At 42.0% G+C, this 16,782-nt stretch overlaps 1 pseudogene; it reads left to right on the top strand.

Moving 5' to 3' along the window:
• Window positions 1–11,480: 11,480 nt before the first annotated feature.
• LOC134357945 (eukaryotic translation initiation factor 4E transporter-like) lies at window positions 11,481–13,169 on the top strand (annotated as a pseudogene).
• Window positions 13,170–16,782: the final 3,613 nt, after the last annotated feature.

The raw sequence follows: 16,782 nt of genomic DNA, 5'->3' as shown, positions 1-16,782 counted from the left end.
TTACAGACATTTACACCACACACTGCATCCGCACAGCATTATGAAGGACCCCATGCACCCATCATACAAACTCTTCTCCCTCCTGCCATCTGGCAAAAGGCACCGAAGCATTTGGGCTCTCACAACCAGACTATGTAACAGTTTCTTTCCCCAAGCCATCAGACTCCTCAATACCCAGAGCCTGGACGGACACCAACCTACTGTCCTCTACTGTGTCTATTGTCTTGTTTATTATATATTGCAATGCCTGCACTGTTTTGTGAACTTTGTGCAGTCCTCGGTAGGTCTGTAGTCTAGTGTAGTTTTTGTGTTGTTTTACATAGTTCAGAGTAATTTTTGTATTGCTTCATGTAGCACCATGGTCCTGAAAAACATTGTCTCGTTTTTACTGTGTACTGTACCAGCAGTTATGGTCGAAATGACAATTATAAATGACTTCACTTGACGATCCAGTCTGACCTCCAGGCTGACCCATTGTGATCAGTTCTAACTGTGTCCGCAATTCACAGACATGTAGGATGAGCAATGAGCACAGATTTTTTCTGCATCATGAGAATAAAGTTTTCAAAATGACAGGAAGAAAGTTAACAGAGAGTTTGAAAGTAAATTTTCTCAAACAGTGCAAAAGAGGAAAACAAAGTGGGCAAATTATCAACTGTAAGATTTCTGTTGCCAGCACGGCCAATCGCTTTGGCTTAGAGTCTGGTGCTTCCTATGGCTGCACTTGTGCTTTCTAATCAGGGGTTAAGTCCCAGAGTGGAGACTTTGGCACATCCCTTCACCAATATTATTGCAGCAATGCATGATTGCAGATGCTCTTTCTGAAAAATATTACACCAAGGTCCTTTATATATTCGGATGGATGTCACAGATTCCACACGTATAGATAGAGTAGACATGGGGAGGATGTTTCATACAGTATGGACCAGAGGGCCGATCCTCAGAGTACAGGGATATTCCTTTAGAACATAGATCAAGGGGAATTTCTTTAGCCAGAGTGTGGTGAATCTGTGGGATTCTTTGCTACACCAGCTATGGAGGTCAAGTCATTGGGTATAGTTAAAGTGGATGTTGATAGATTCTTGATTAGTGAGGGTGTCAAAGGATACAGGGAGAAGGCAGGAGAATGTGGTTGAGAGGATAATAGCTAATCTCACTGGGCCAAATGGCTTAATTTTGCCCCTGAGATCGTCTGTGCTTATGGTCACTATTTTGAAAGTCACAAAGGTTACCCTGAGAGTCCTAGGTCAGTAATTAACTCTGAATCAATATCAAAATACACCATCATTATCACCTTCCTGACTGACCATCCTACAACAGTGACTGCATTACTCGAGGACCTCAAGACATGAAGCGCTTTGGGGTGTAGAATTTGTGAAAGGTGCTATTGTACTACAAGTCTTCCTTGTTTGTTGATTTGATTGTGATTGAATTTCTGAGCTGCAGAATCTACGTGTTGAGTAATTGATCTACTTGGCGCACGCCTATCATTCAGTGCAGAAGCCCGAAGAGAAGAAAATCCTTGGAAGTGGAACCAGCAAAGCCTTGCTGATATGACAGCTTTAGTCTATTCCATATTTATAAATGCAGCCTCAGGTGCCACCAAATTTCAAGTCTAATCTCCTTGATGGTGGTCTCGGAATAGATTAAAACGGTCATATATCCGCTGCCTTCAGAGAGCTAAGCAAAACAGCATCTGCTGGAAGCGCCTTCAAATCATTTGGTTCGTATGGTGTTGTTGTTCGCCCCTGAGACATTCAGTATTGTTGTGTTGCTCTATCTGGAGCCGCGTATTCTCAGCTGGCAATGAAATGACAGGTTTGTTCCAACAATTATTACTGCTGACCGAGCTTGGTGAGAGCCCTGAAGTCACTGGACTGGAACAGTCTACTCCTGCTGTGAATATGGCTTAAAGTACATTAGTAAAACACAGACATAAAATGCCAGCTTAAGAGCACAGTACGGACCCTGATGCGGGGGATGTAGAGGGATTGAGGAGGGTGGGGGGGGGCGGGAGGGCATGGTAGAATCAGACCAGATTTTGACCCCCACTCATATGCTATCTTTATTGTATAGGAGGAAGAGGCAGCTGCATTTCAGTTTCAGTTCGAACGCTGCCTTCAATCTGCAGCCATACCAGCAGATGCAGCTGCAGTCGGAAGGTCGATGAACTGAGGGCCATGGGGCAGAGGAGGAGTTGAGGACAACGTAGATCAGCCATGATAATATTGAATGATGAGGTGCTATGAGTGCCTGGTGACTTACTTCTGCTCCTCTTGTATTGGCTGCAGTGATTTGGGACCATGCGTTGCCTCTCACTCAGGTGATTGAAGACAATCAATCCTGTCCCACCTACAAAATCATGCCTCTTATGCCAAAATATTCATTGCCTTCAGCTCAGTGTTTAACATAATCACCTTTCAGAGGCTGATGGGTAAACAGTCATTGTAAGGACTCAGTTCTCCTCTCTGTAACCGGATCTTGCGCTGCTTGATGGAAGTATTCCAGTCAGTCTGAGTTGGCAGCAACATCTCATGCTCCATCATGCTGAGAACTTATGCTCACCAGGGTTGTGTGCTCAGCCCACTGATGTTCACGTTGCTGACTCACAACGTCACAGCCAGATCCAGCTCAAACTGCATCATTAAGTTTGCTGATGATACTAAATTGGTTGGCTTCATCTGCAACAATGATGAGTCGGCATACAGAGAGGAGGCTTGTCAAATGGTGCGAGAACGACAGACTGAATCACAATGTGGACAAGACAAAAGAGATGATTGTGGACTTCAGGAAGGTCTATGCCAACCATTCTCCATTGCACAGCAATGGCTCTGCCATGGAGACAGTGAAGATTATAAAGCTCCTTGGTGAGCACATAACAGATGATCTAATCTGGACCCACAACACCTCCTCACGAATCAATAAGGCATAGCAATGTCCATAAGACTATAAGATATAGGAGCAGAAGTAGGCCATTCGGCCCATTGAGTCTGCCCTGCCATTCAATCATGAGCTGATCCAATTCTTCCAGTCATCCCCACTCCCCTGCCTTCTCCCCATATCCTTTGATGCCCTGGCTAATCAAGAACCTATCTATCTCTGTCTTAAATGCACACAATGACTTGGCCTCCATAGCCACTCATGGCAACAAATTCCACAGATTTACCACCCTCTGTCTAAAGTAATTTCTCAGCATCTCTGTTCTAAATAGACGTCCATCAATCCTGACCCTGTGCCCTCTTGTCCAAGATTTCCCTACCATGGGAAATAACTTTGCCATGTCTAATCTATTCAGGTCTTTTAACATTTGGAATGTTTCTATGAGATCCCCCCTCATTCTCCTGAACTCCAGGGAATACAGCCCAAGAGCTGCCAGACGTTCCTCATATGGTAACCCTTTCATTCCTGTAATCATTCTCGTGAATTTTCTCTGAACCCTCTCCAATGTCAGTATATCCTTTCTAAAATAAGGAGCCCAAAACTGCAAACAATACTCCAAGTGTGGTCTCACAAGTACCCTAAAGATCCTCAGCATCACATCCCTGCTCTTATATTCTATACCTCTAGAAATGAATGCCAACATTGCATTTGCCTTCTTCACCACCGACTCAGCCTGGAGGTTAACCTTTAGGGTTACACATTCTGAGGAGTTTAAGGTGAGCAAGGTTCCCATCCTCATTCTAATAACTTCCTACAGCAGCACGTTTGAGACTCTCCTCTTTGGCTTCATCATTGTGTGGGATGGAAACTTCAAAACATCGGATCACACGACCCTATAAAGGAGAGTGAAAACAACCAAGAGGATCACCATGGTCTCCCTCTTCCCCCTAATTGTGACATTTACCAGGAGTTTTGCAGATGAAGGGACCCATTGTTGAGGATCCCGACCACCCATCCCACAATCCCTTTGACCCAGTACCATCAGAGAGGAGGTGGACGAGATCAGGATTAGGACTGTCAGGCTGGGTAACAGCTTCTTCACGCAGGCTCTGAAACTAATGAATATTCTGCCATCACTATGGTCTCGTCACTAGGACAGAGAGCTGTTTACTGTTTACTGCTTACCTCTGCTGTGCACTACATGCATTTTGAATTATATTTTATTCACTGATTTATGATAATATTTTGCTTTATCTGCTGTGTGGGATATACGTTTTGTGGGTGGACCATTTTCTGGAGAAACATTGTTTCATTTGGTTGTTTATATTTCAGAATCAAGTTTATCATCACCAGCATATGTTGTGAAATTTGTTAACTTTGAAGCAGCAGTACAATGTAATACATGATAAATGTAGATAAAGCTGAACTGCAGTAAGTATATGTATATTAAATAGTAAAATAGTGCAAAAAAAAAAGAAATTAAAAACGTAGTGATGTTGTGTTCATGGGTTCAATGTCCATTTATAAAATCAGATGGCAGAGGGGAAGAAGCTGTTCCTGAATCACTGAGTGTGTGCCTTCAGGCTTCTGTACCTCCTACCTGATGGTAACAGTGAGAAAAGGGCATGCCCTGGGTGGTGGGGGTCCTCCTGATGACTTTTCTGAGGCACGGCTCCTTGAAGATGTCTTAGATTAGTACTTGTGATGAAGCTGACTTATTTTACATCTCTCTGCAGCTTACCTCGATCCTGTGCAGGAGCCCTCTCCCTCCATACCAGACAGTGATGCAGCCTGTCAGAATGCTCTCCACTGTACATCTGTAGAAGGTTTCAAGTCTTTTAAGTGACAAACCAAATCTCCTCAAACTCCTGATGAAATATAACCACTGCCTTGTCTTCTTTACAGCTGCATCGATGACAATAAACTTGAACTTGAATCCAGGTTGACCCTACGGCCAGAGAGTTGTACACTGTCAGATGCTGCCTTTTAGATGAGGCATGAAATTGATAACCCTACAAAAAAGCAGTCGATACAGTCCTGTCCATCACAAGGAAAAAGCCTTCCCCACCCACTTGGCACAACTACAAGGAACACTGCCACAAGAAAGCGGCCTCCATCATCAAGAACTCCCACCATCCAGGTCATGCTCTCTTCTCGCGGCTGCCATCAGGAAGAAGGTACAGGAGCCTTAGGTCCCACACCACCAGGTTCAGGAACGGCTATTTCCTTTCAGGCATCAGGTTCCTGAACCAGCATGGATAGCTTCACTCACTTCAACACTGAACTGATTCCTTAACCTACCTAGGGAGTCACTTTAACCGACTCTACAACTTATTTCTCAGCATTATTTATTTACTATTTATCTATAATAATTATTATTATTGTTATTATTATTATTTTGTATTTACACATTCTTTTGCACAATCATTGTGTATTGTTTTTCACTGATTCTATTATATTTCTTTGTTTTACTGTGAATGCCAGCCAGAAAATAAATTTCAGGGTAGTATATGGTGACATATATGTACTTCAATAATAAATTTACTTTGAAGTTTGAATTTTGGCTCACTAGAGAAAGCAGGAAAATTATCCTTGGTGTTTGCGTAATTGTACAGTATATCCCTTCCTCAATCACTGGAGTAAATACTGTCATTGTTGCAATGCTACTTGTGAGAGGCTACAGTGTGCCAAATGGCTCTGTCTTCAATGACTGAACTTCAAAAATACTTCATTAAGAGAAAAGCGTATGTATTTATTTGGATAAAGACTGCCCCTGAACAACTTATCTTGAATGTTAACACTTATGCTGAAGTTCCATGAACAACATGTTGATTTCTTGTGACCCAGAATTCAAGAAGAGAGGCATTACAGACAGGACGAGAGCCAAGAGGATCTCCTTTGTCCATGGGCCAGATATTAAACTGCTTGGCAAGATAAATTCAGTGGCACTTGCTTTGATCTGGCCACACACAACATGATAGGGCTGCAGAGTGAAACTGAAGCATTTACTCAAGATGAGATCATTTTCCTCCAGGAGAATTTATCTTGTTCCGGTAAAATTTGGGTCCTGTCAAAATGCCACGAGGTATCTCTCACCACCTGTTATTTGACATAAGTCACCCAGAGTTCTTTTAAGACCAAAATAAAAAGTAGCCTTGGAACTCCCAAGGAAATCCTCCTTGACTCAAGTCAGAAGTTCAGAAATAAAAGCTAAAACTCAAAGTAAAAGTCAGTTCAAGAAAAAAATAAATCAAGGAGCAAATTAGAGATCTGTTTGTGGAATCTGTATAATGTAAGCTACTTAAATTCTAAATCAGGACCCAGTTCCCGTGGTTTACTGACCTAATCCAAATGAAGGGAACATTGCCCTGCTTTCTCCTGTAGTACTATTTCAAAGAAGCATGCTGGTGTTATCCACAGTATTCTGATATTTTTTTCACTCAATCAAAATCACTTAGAACATACCGTCTTATCATGTTGTTATTTTCAAGGACTTGCTGTGAGTAAAATGGCTGTTTTATTTCTTGTAAGATAGTGGTGATTGCATATTAGTAATTTGTATATAAAATGGTTTGGTACATGCAGAGGCTGTGAAAGGATGAAAATAAATACAAGCCCATATTTATTTTATAAGAAACAATTCAATTCTGTGATATATATATATATCCTGATATTAACATTTTTGTTTCAGCAGTTAGATTTAAAAACTAAAAAATACATTTTATGATTTGGCTGTTTAATTATCTCAAAGTCCAGTTCCAAATTTTGATGTTGTAATATATACCTTTACTAATCCTGCGTTAGAGTGCATTAATATTTGGAGCACAAGGGATTCTGTAGTGAACAGGAAAGTTGTCTACACAGTGGAAGGGATATGTGTTTAAAATATGTTTTGAGACAACCATAATGTATTACAATATTTAGGATATGTGTTTAGAATATGTTTTGAGACAGCCATAATGTATTACAATATTTTATAGCACTGAAATAAATGCTTGGCCCAACCGGTTTATTTACTCTCCATCTCTCTTCCTATCAACATATCTTTCTTTTCCTTTCTCTGTTTCATCGTAAATTTATTTTATAATTTTGAAAAAGCAGGTTGTTAAGTGTTGGCTCTAGTTTTTAAATTCCAACTACTGAATTTCCAACAAATATGTCAACATTTTCACTCTAGATTGTAAATTAATGGAGTACATTCGTACTAAGTTCAGAGTGCGTGGATTAGGTTGATTTTGTTATATTCCTAGCAAGGAAAAACTTCTGGTTTCACCATTCCATTATCATGATGTTCTATCTTCCTATCCCAATAGATTAGGATTGACTGATCAAGTGAGGCCATTGAGCACTTTGCTATTTGGCTAGGCTCTCACCAGTGAATTGTTCAGCCAGCAGATAAAATGGAGATAGAATCTTGGAGACAGGGAATATGCAAAAGAACTTGAACCCTGTTGGGAGAGTGGGTAAGGAAGTGGCAGATGGAATACAGGGTAGAGAAGCGTGGAGTTTGCACCTTGGTAGGAAGAATAAAAGTATAGACTATTTTCTAAATGGGGTGACAATTCAGAAATTGGAGATGCAAAGGGACTTCCAATCCTAGTTCAGTGTTCCCTTCAGATTAGCTTGCAGGTTGAATCAGACAAAAGGAAGGACAATGTATTGTTAGCAGTCATTTTAGGAGGATTAGAATATATATCACTGCTGCCTTATAAGGTATTTATCAGACTGCATTTGGAATATTGTAAGCAATCTTGGGCCCAGTATCTAAGGAAAGTTTTACTGGCTGTACAGAGAGCCCAGTGGAGATTCACAAGAGTGATCCTGGGAATAAGAGGTTTAAGGTATGAGGAGTGTTTGATATCCCTGGGCCAGTTTCTGATGGATTCAGAAGGAAAAAGGTGAATCTCGTTAAAGCCTATCAAATACTGAAGGCCTAGAAAGAGTTGATGTAGAGAGAATATTTCCGTTAGTGAGCAAGTCTGTGATCCGAGGGCAGAGTCTCAGAATAAAGGGACATCCCTTTAGAACTAAGATGAGAAGGAATTTCATCAGCCAGGAGTGGTGAATGTGTTGCCATAGAGGATTGTGGAGGCCAAGTTATTAGATGTATTTAAGGCAGAGATTGATAGGTTCTTGATGCAAGTCATGAGACTGAATTACAGCATGACTAGCCATGCAACTGCCAATAAATGGACACCAAAATAAAAGTAAAGAATTGAACAAAAATTTGCTAACTTGAATTCTTAACTATTTGTCTCTTCATCAATATTGCCTGAACTGTTTGCTCCTGTAGCATCCATTTTTATTTTAGTTTGTCAGTACATGCAACATTTTACATTTATGTGATTGAAGAGCAATATATATTTTTTCAATTTCCCAGCGGCCATCCATTTTAATCCATATCCCCATTCCCATTCTGACATGTCGGTCTATAGCCTCCTGTTTGCCACAATGAGGCCACTCTCAGGGTGGTGGAGCAATATCTTATATTCTGTCCAGGTAGCCTCCAACCTGATAGCATGAACATCGATTTCTCCTTTCAGCACTTTTTTCTCTCCACTCCCCCCACCTCATTTCCCTCTTTTTTTCTGTTCCTCACTCTGGCATCTCCCCTCTTTTCCTCACCTGCATATCGCCTCACCCTAGTGCCCCTCCTTCTTTCCTTTCTTCCATGGTCCTCTCTCCACTCCTATCAGATTCCTCCTTTTCCAGCCCTTTACCTTTCCCACCCACCTGGCTTCACCTAACATTTTCTAACTAGCCTCCTACCCCTCCCCCATCACCTTCGGTCTCAGCCTGAAATATCAACTGCTTATTCATTTCCAGAGATGCTGCCTGACATGCTGAATTCCTTCACAATTTTGTCAATGTTGCTTTATATTCTGGCATCTTCCCCCTTCTTTTACAATCCAGAAGTGTCTTAGCCCAAAATGTTGACTGCATTTTTAATTTCCATAGATGCTGCCCGACCTGCTGAGTTCCTCCAGCATTTTGAGTGTGTTGCTTTATATTTTAAAGATTATTTTAAATTTCTTTAAATTTATTCCGTGCAGAGTTAAGCCTTTCAAAATTCTGGCTTAAGTCAGAGAGTATCCATATTTTACATCTAGTGCATTAGATCATGTATCTGAGCAGAAGGATTGTGATTCCATTTGTGCTAGAAAAGAGGATGCTAGATTACCTGGTCATATTCTCTTCACAGTCAAAAGGATTTTTGTTATGTGTTCTTGTATATTTTGACCCTTACGGGTTTGCTGTTGAGCTTCCCTGCGAGTAACATACTGAACGTAATGTGAGAGGGCATTCTGGGTAAATGACTTACAAGTAAAATAAACAGCAGCTCGTTTATTCCTCACCTCTCCGTCTCTCGTGTGTGTCATTCACAGTCACCTGGCTCCCCTGTACCTCAAACATAATGACTGCCAATGAGGTACCAAGTCCTCATGCAATAGTTATTGTTTTGTTCCCTTCAGCAAGAAAAGTCCGTATCCAATGCTGGCATGTGAGCGAAAAGAAGATGCTGGACACCACAAAACAAAATGGCCGCAGGAAGCATGGTGAATGAAGAATCCAAGGGGAAAGAATAAGAATGGGACGGTAAAATGAAACAGACAAGAGAGGGGAAGGGAGGAAGGAGGAGGGGGAGAGGGGGAGAGGGGAAGGAGGGGGAGGAGGGGAAGCAGGAGGAGGAGGGGAGGAGGGGGAGGAGGGAGAGAGCGGGAGGGAGGAGAGGGAGGGAGAGAGAGATGGATAAGACTAGTTACCTTTTCCAGAATGTGACTGTGTTTGAAAATGGTGACAATGGTTGGAAGTATTGGGCTGTATGATGAAACAACACAACAATAGGACTCATATGCTGAAAGATTTGAATATTTTGCACCAGAAAATCAAATTTCAGATGATATTCATGTTCCAACTTTTTTCTGTTATGGGTGCAAAAACATTTAATTTATTACAGAGTCTAATGCAACCTGCTAAGCCTAGTGATAAGCCTTATGCAGTAGTTAAAGCCTTAAAGGACCACTATTCATCTAAACCCTCAATTATTCGATAAAGGTTTAGCTTTCATAAAAGGAATCAGGAGGAAATCGAGTCTATTTCGTAGTCTGTGGCAGTGCTGAAGCAATTGTCTGAACATTGTGATTTTGGGCAGTCGCTGAGTGACATGTTACATGATAGACTTATATGTGGTCTGCGTAATGAGGCAATTCAGAAGCATTTGCTTACAAAAGACAGATTAACCTTACAGCAGGTGATGGAGATTAGTACATCTTTGGAGATGGCAGCTAAAGAAACAGAGCTATTAAGCGCATCTTTCCAAGTTCATAAAGTTTCTACTGACTTTAAGAATAAGACACCTATTGGCATTCAATGTTATCGCCTTGGCAAAACTGGTTATTCAGCAATAGGATGGTAGTATAAGGATTTAGATTACTGAAACTATGGCAAAAAGGGACATATTGAAAGTGCCTGTAAAAATGAAAAGAATGTATCAACCAAGATCTTTTGAAAAAGTATAAGAAACATGTGAACAAGATGGAACATACTGAGAACAGACTGGATGATTCTTGCTCTGTGGTTGAAAAAGCTTTGCATAGTTTATCCCTGTCAGGACTCAGAGACGACTATTGGGTGACCGCATAGTTGGATGGGGCCACAGAGAGGATGCAGCTGGACATGGGTGCTGCAGTATCGCTGGTGTCAGAGACAGGTTACAAAGAGAAATTGCAGCATCTCATCCCAAAAGCAGCAAGGTTGACTTTAAAGACTAAAGACTGACTTATACTTGTGCACACAGGCTACGCCGTAGGCCTGATTTATACTTTTGCATAGCCCTACGCCTTAGCGAGCACGCGTATTTGTGTCCGTATCACTCTGCAATTCCCCACCAAAAGCGTTAGTTGGCAGTGGGGTTTCTATGCCACTGTGTTGAGTTCCTTCGTGAGAGACATGGACAAGACATTTCGGATGTCGGCAGGTAGATTTGACGATTTGGTTCATCGTCTCCAACCATTTATTTCGCATCAGTGTACAGACATGGGGGAGAAAAGCAACCGGAAATGCGTAGGAGGAAATGTGATGCTACCAAGCAGACCGATCACAGTTGTTGCGGTCTGCATCGCCAAGACGCGTGAGTTACATTTTTGGGGAGGTGCACGTCACCCTATGGCATAGGGTACGCCATACCTGCAGCATACACTTGACGCACAAGTATAGATCAGCCTTTGCGCTGGCGAGGTTGTTCCAGTGAGGGGAGTAGTACATTTTACAGTGGAGTTTAATGAACACAGAAAGAAACTTCCAGTGTACTTTGTTAAAGGTAATTCTCCAGCACTCCTGGGCTGCTCATGGTTAGAGCAGCTCAAGCACGACTGGCATGAAGTGCATTTGATTGGTGGGTGCAGTGGTCTACAAGAGGTATTGAAGAAACATGCACAAGTATTGAACAGAGAAGTGGGTGATATCAAAGGAATCATTGTTAGGCAGGCTGTTAAGCTTGGGTACTTAGTGGAGCAGTGAAGATGGCTGCTGAGCTTCTGTGGTGGCATGAATAAAAAAGAATGTACTTAAGAAAATTTTCAATTAAATGATACAATAAAATGTGTGGCATGAAGAAACCATATAGATATTTGAAGGAAAAGCTGCTAGAAATCAAAGCAGCTATGAAAAGCAGAGACCAGCATGTATTTTTGAAAACTCTGACAGTGAAGGTATCTGGGACTCTGAAAGGTGACATGCATCCTTGTATTGTGGTTCTGGCAGGAGTTTGCCACTGGATGGAACTAAGAAAAACTATGCTTCAGATTTGGAGAGAGCAGTTCTCAAGTGAAGAATTACAGATCCACGAGAGAGAAAACAAAAGAAGTTTTTGATGTTGTACTTAGTCCTCAGCACACTAGCTTTGGTGGTGGCCGTCATGTGACCAATATATCCAGTTGTCAATGATCTGGAAGCTCATTGGAAAATAAAAATATTCATGGGTTGTCTGCCAGCAGAGAATTGGAAGTGGGTGCATAATAACATTTGATTGGAAATGGCAAAGACAAAGACTTGTGGGAGAGAGAAAAGGAAGGGAATGAGAATACAAGGAAAAGTGCTTTAGGAGAGAGTTTGATGATGGCTAGTGCATTTTTGGTGAGACGAGGCGATGTGATTACTGTACTAAAGGGGAACCAGAATGGCTGCACTAGTCAATCAAAAACAATCGAGCTGACAGGCTTTGATGATTGGGTGCTATTTGAGGATCCAAAATGGGCAAATAAAATGTAGAATGCAAAGGTGCTACCCCAAGCGGAGATACCTACTGTTTCTGCATCAAAATCTGAAGCTCCCCAAGAAGCAGTCCAGCCTGAACACTCACTGTGGGACTTTAAATCCAATGAGGTCTTCAACATGGAGAAAAGCGTACCAGGACTCGCATTAATGATTGAAGCCATGCCTGTTGAAGGATCAATGCCATTCAGCCAGTTTAGTCAATGGTTTCCAAGTACCTTAAGTAGACCAGGTGGTCGCTCCACTACCCTACACAAAGAACTTGAGCAACTTGCTGGTCTGGAACACAGGATCCCAACTCCTCTCTCACAGCTTGGAAACTACTTTGCCCCTATTCCATCACAAGGAGGCAATAGTCCTGACGAAGGGTCTCGGCCTGAAACGTCGACTGCACCTCTTCCTAGAGATGCTGGCTGGCCTGCTGCGTTCACCAGCAACTTTTATGTGTGTTGTTTAATAAAACAGTTGATATTTTAGAAATACAGTGAAAAGCAAATATGGATGTGAAACCACTGCTGTCCAGTCTCACTGCCAACAAGGAGAAATTAAAGAAGAGTGCAGACTGGAGTGGTTTGTCTGTGAAAGAATTAGAAGCAGGTCTGAAAGGTCCAAAAGTGAAATTTGAGAGGAAGTTTGTCATCTCAGTGTCATCATGGTGGAACGTCTGGAACAGACTCTAACTGCATCATCTGGTCCTATATAAATGCATAGATGTGACTGCTTTCAATAAGCTAGGTTACAGCATCAAGGCAAGTGGAATCTTACCTTTGCAATCAAAACCCCCTGAAATTCTACGACCCCCCGTATCGCGGCCTCCGTCCCCAAATATTTTAGGTGACCTGCCTGGCAGTCAGAGTCATCACACGCCACTCCTTAATCAGCAAGCCCATTTGTCTCCCATCATCCTTGCTTTCTGTGGTGCCCCGAAGTTCAAAATCTATACATGCAATACCCAAGCCAAGATCTATATATGCTGTGCACCACCAAGAGATAAAATGACTTTGCGTCGCCCCTAGTTGTCAATACCCTCATAGGAACAGGTCGCTCCCAGACAAACAGAATCTCTCACTTAGTGATTAACCCTCAACACATGTGGCAGAATAATCCCTGGGGTTATGACTGGGAATAGAGGCAGTTTACCTTCTTTCCCTAGTTTAGAAAAAAAAATGTTGTTGGTTAAATTTTGGTGATTACTCCATTGAATGTTAATAGTTCAGCAGCTAGTGTGTGCAGTGGAAGCTTACTGGTTACTGTTGAGCTTCCCTGTGTGTTATGTACTGAACGTAATGTGAAAGGGCATTCTGGATAGATGAGCTACAAGTAAAATAAACAGTATGTTTGGTCCTCACCTCCCCATCGCTCGTGTGTTATTCACGGCCACTCAGCTTCCCTGTAACACAAATAAAACAATTTTAGTGCAGCCCAGAATTGAATAAATGGTTCAAGGTTATAGATTAAGCCTGAATAAAAGAATAAAAAAGATTACAGAATAAAAAAGAAGAGAACATTTTAAAACTACAATTCAGAAGTGAGCAATGTGATTTAAGTAAATTGTCAAGGAAAGCCCAACATACAGTTTCTCAATTTATCTTTTCAATAATGCTAAACAAATGCTTTGAATATTATGTTTTTAATTATAAAGATGATCAAAAGCTTTTCCAGCGGGAGTTGTAATACTTTTGGTTTCTTGCATCATAGGGAGATAAAATGAATGCATCAATAATTAATTTTATTGTCATTGGCAGAAGGGCCAGAGTTAAATTGGTTAAGGCCCTTCGTTATTGATGGACCAAGCTTCTGTCTGCCTCAATTAATGAAGCTTTTTACTTCAACATTGAAATGGGAGTGTATTGAGGTGGAGACCATTATTTTAGAAACATAAAAACATAGAAAAGCTACAGCACAATACAGGCCCTTTGGCCCACAAAGCTGTGCTGAACTTGTCCTTACCTTAGAAATTACCTAGGAATACCCAGAGCCCTCTATTTTTCTGAGCTCCATGTACCTGTCCAGGAGTCTCTTAAAAGACCCTATCATATCCGCCTCCACCACCATTGCTGGCAGCCCATTCCACACACTCACATCTTCTGCATAAAAAATTTACCCCTGGCATCTCCTCTATACCTACTTCCAAGCACCTTAAAATTGTGCCCTCTCGTGCTAGCCATTTCAACCCTGGGGAAAAGCCTTTGACTATCCACACAATCAATACCTCTCATCATCTTATACACCTCTATCAGGTCACCTCTCATCCTCCGTTGCTCCAAGGAAAAAAGGCCAAGTTCACTCAACCTATTCTCATAAGGCATGCTCCCCAGTCCAGGCAACATCCTTGTAAATCTCATCTGCACCCTTTTTATGGTTTCCACATCCTTCCTGTAGTGAGGCGACCAGAACTGAGCACAGTACTCCAAGTGGGGTCTGACCAGGGTCCTATATAGCTGTAACATTACCTCTCAGCTCCTAAACTCAATCTCACGATTGATGAAGGCCAATGCACCGTATGCTATCTTGTCCACAGAGTCAACCCGTGCAGCAGCTTTGGGTGTACTGTGGACTCGGACCCCAAGATCCCCCTGATCCTCCACACTGCCAAGAGTCTTACCATTAATACTATATTCTGCCATCATATTTGACCTACCAAAATGAACCACCTCACACTTATCTGGGTTGAATTCTATCTACCACTTCTCAGCCCAGTTTTGTATCCTATCAATGTCCCGCTGTAACCTCTGACAGCCCTCCACACTATCCACAACACCTCCAATCTTTCTGTCATCAGCAAATTTACTAACCCATCCCTCCACATCCACTTTTATAAAAATCACGAAGAGCAGGGGTCCCAGAACAGATCCCTGAGGCACACCACTGGTAGCCGACCTCCACGTAGAATATGACCTGTCTATAACCACTCTTTGCCTTCTGTGGGAAAGCCAGTTCTGGATCTACAAAGCAATGTCCCCTTGGATCCCATGCTTCCTTACTTTCTCAATAAGCCTTGCATGGGGTACCTTATCAAATGTCTTGCTGAAGTCCATATACACTACATCTACTGCTCTACCTTCATCAATGTGTTTAGTCACATCTTCAAAAAATACCATCAGGCTCATAAGGCACGACCTGCCTTTCACAAAGCCATACTGACTATTCCTAATCATATTATGCCTCTCCAAATGTTCATAAATCCTACCTCTCAGGATCTTCTCTGTCAACTTACCAACCACTGAAGTAAGACTCACTGGTCTATAATTTCCTGGGCTATCTCTACTCCCTTTCTTGAATAATGGAACAACTTCCTCAACCCTCCAATCCTCTGGAACCTCTCCCGTCCCCATTGATGATACAAAGATCATTGCCAGAGGCTTAGCAATCTCCTCCCTCGCCTCCAACAGTAGCCTGGGGTACATCTCGTCCGGTCCTGGTGACTTATCCAACTTGATGCTTTCCAAAAGCTCCAGCACATCCTCTTTCTTAATATCTACATGCTCAAGCTTTTCAGTCTGCTGAAAGTCATCCCTACAATTGCCAAGAGCCTTTCCCGTAGTGAATTCTGAAGTACTCATTAAGTACCTCTGCTATCTCCTCCGGTTCCATACACACTTTACCACTGTCACACTTGATTGGTCCTATTCTCTCACGTCTTATTCTCTTGCTCTTCATATACTTGTAGAATGCTTTGGGATTTTCCTCATTCCTGCCCACCAAGGGCTTCTCATGGCCCCTTCTGGCTCTCCTAATTTTTTTCTTAAGCTCCTTCCTGCTAGCCTTATAATCTTCTAGATCTCTAACAATACCTAGTTTTTTAACCTTACGTAAGTTCTTATTTTCTTCTTCACTATATTTTCAACAGCCTTTGCACACCACGGTTCCTGTACCCTACCATCCTTTCCTTGTCTCCTTGGAATGTACCTATGCAGAACTCCATGCAAATATCCCCTGAGCATTTGCCACATTTCTTCCATACATTTCCCTGAGAACATCTGTTCCCAATTTATGCTTCCAAATTCTTGCCTGCTAGCCTCATATTTCCTCTTATTCCAATTAAACACTTTTCTAACTTGTCTGTTCCTATCCTTCTCCAATGCTATGGTAAAGGAGATAGAATTGTGATCACTATCTCCAAAATGCTCTCCCACTGAGAGATCTGACACCTGACCAGGTTCATTTCCCAATACCAGATCAAGTACAGCCTCTCCTCTTGTAGACTTATCTACATATTGTGTCAAGAAACCTTCTTGAACACACCTAATAAACTCTACCCCATCTAAACCCCTCACTCTAGGGACATGCCAATCGATATTTGGGAAATTAAAATCTCCCACAACATCAACCCTGTTATTATTACACCTTTCCAGAATCTGTCTCCCTATCTACTCCTTGATACCCCTGTTACTATTGGGTGGTCTATAAAAAACACCCAGTAGAGTTATTGACCCCTTCCTGTTCCTAACTTCCACCCACAGACACTCCGTAGACAATTCCTCTATGTCTTCCTCCTTTTCTGCAGCCGTGACTATCTCTGATCAACAGTGCCATGTTCCCACATCTTTTGCCTCCCTCCCTGTTCTTTCTGAAACATCGAAAGCCTGGCACTCAAAGTAACCATTCCTGCCCCTGAGCCATCCAAGT

The sequence above is a fragment of the Mobula hypostoma genome, chromosome 17 (genome assembly GCF_963921235.1).
Source record: "Mobula hypostoma chromosome 17, sMobHyp1.1, whole genome shotgun sequence".
In the NCBI taxonomy this organism is placed as follows: Eukaryota; Metazoa; Chordata; class Chondrichthyes; order Myliobatiformes; family Myliobatidae; genus Mobula; species Mobula hypostoma.
Note: the sequence above shows the minus strand (reverse complement) of the source record. Positions and strands in the feature narration are given on the sequence as shown.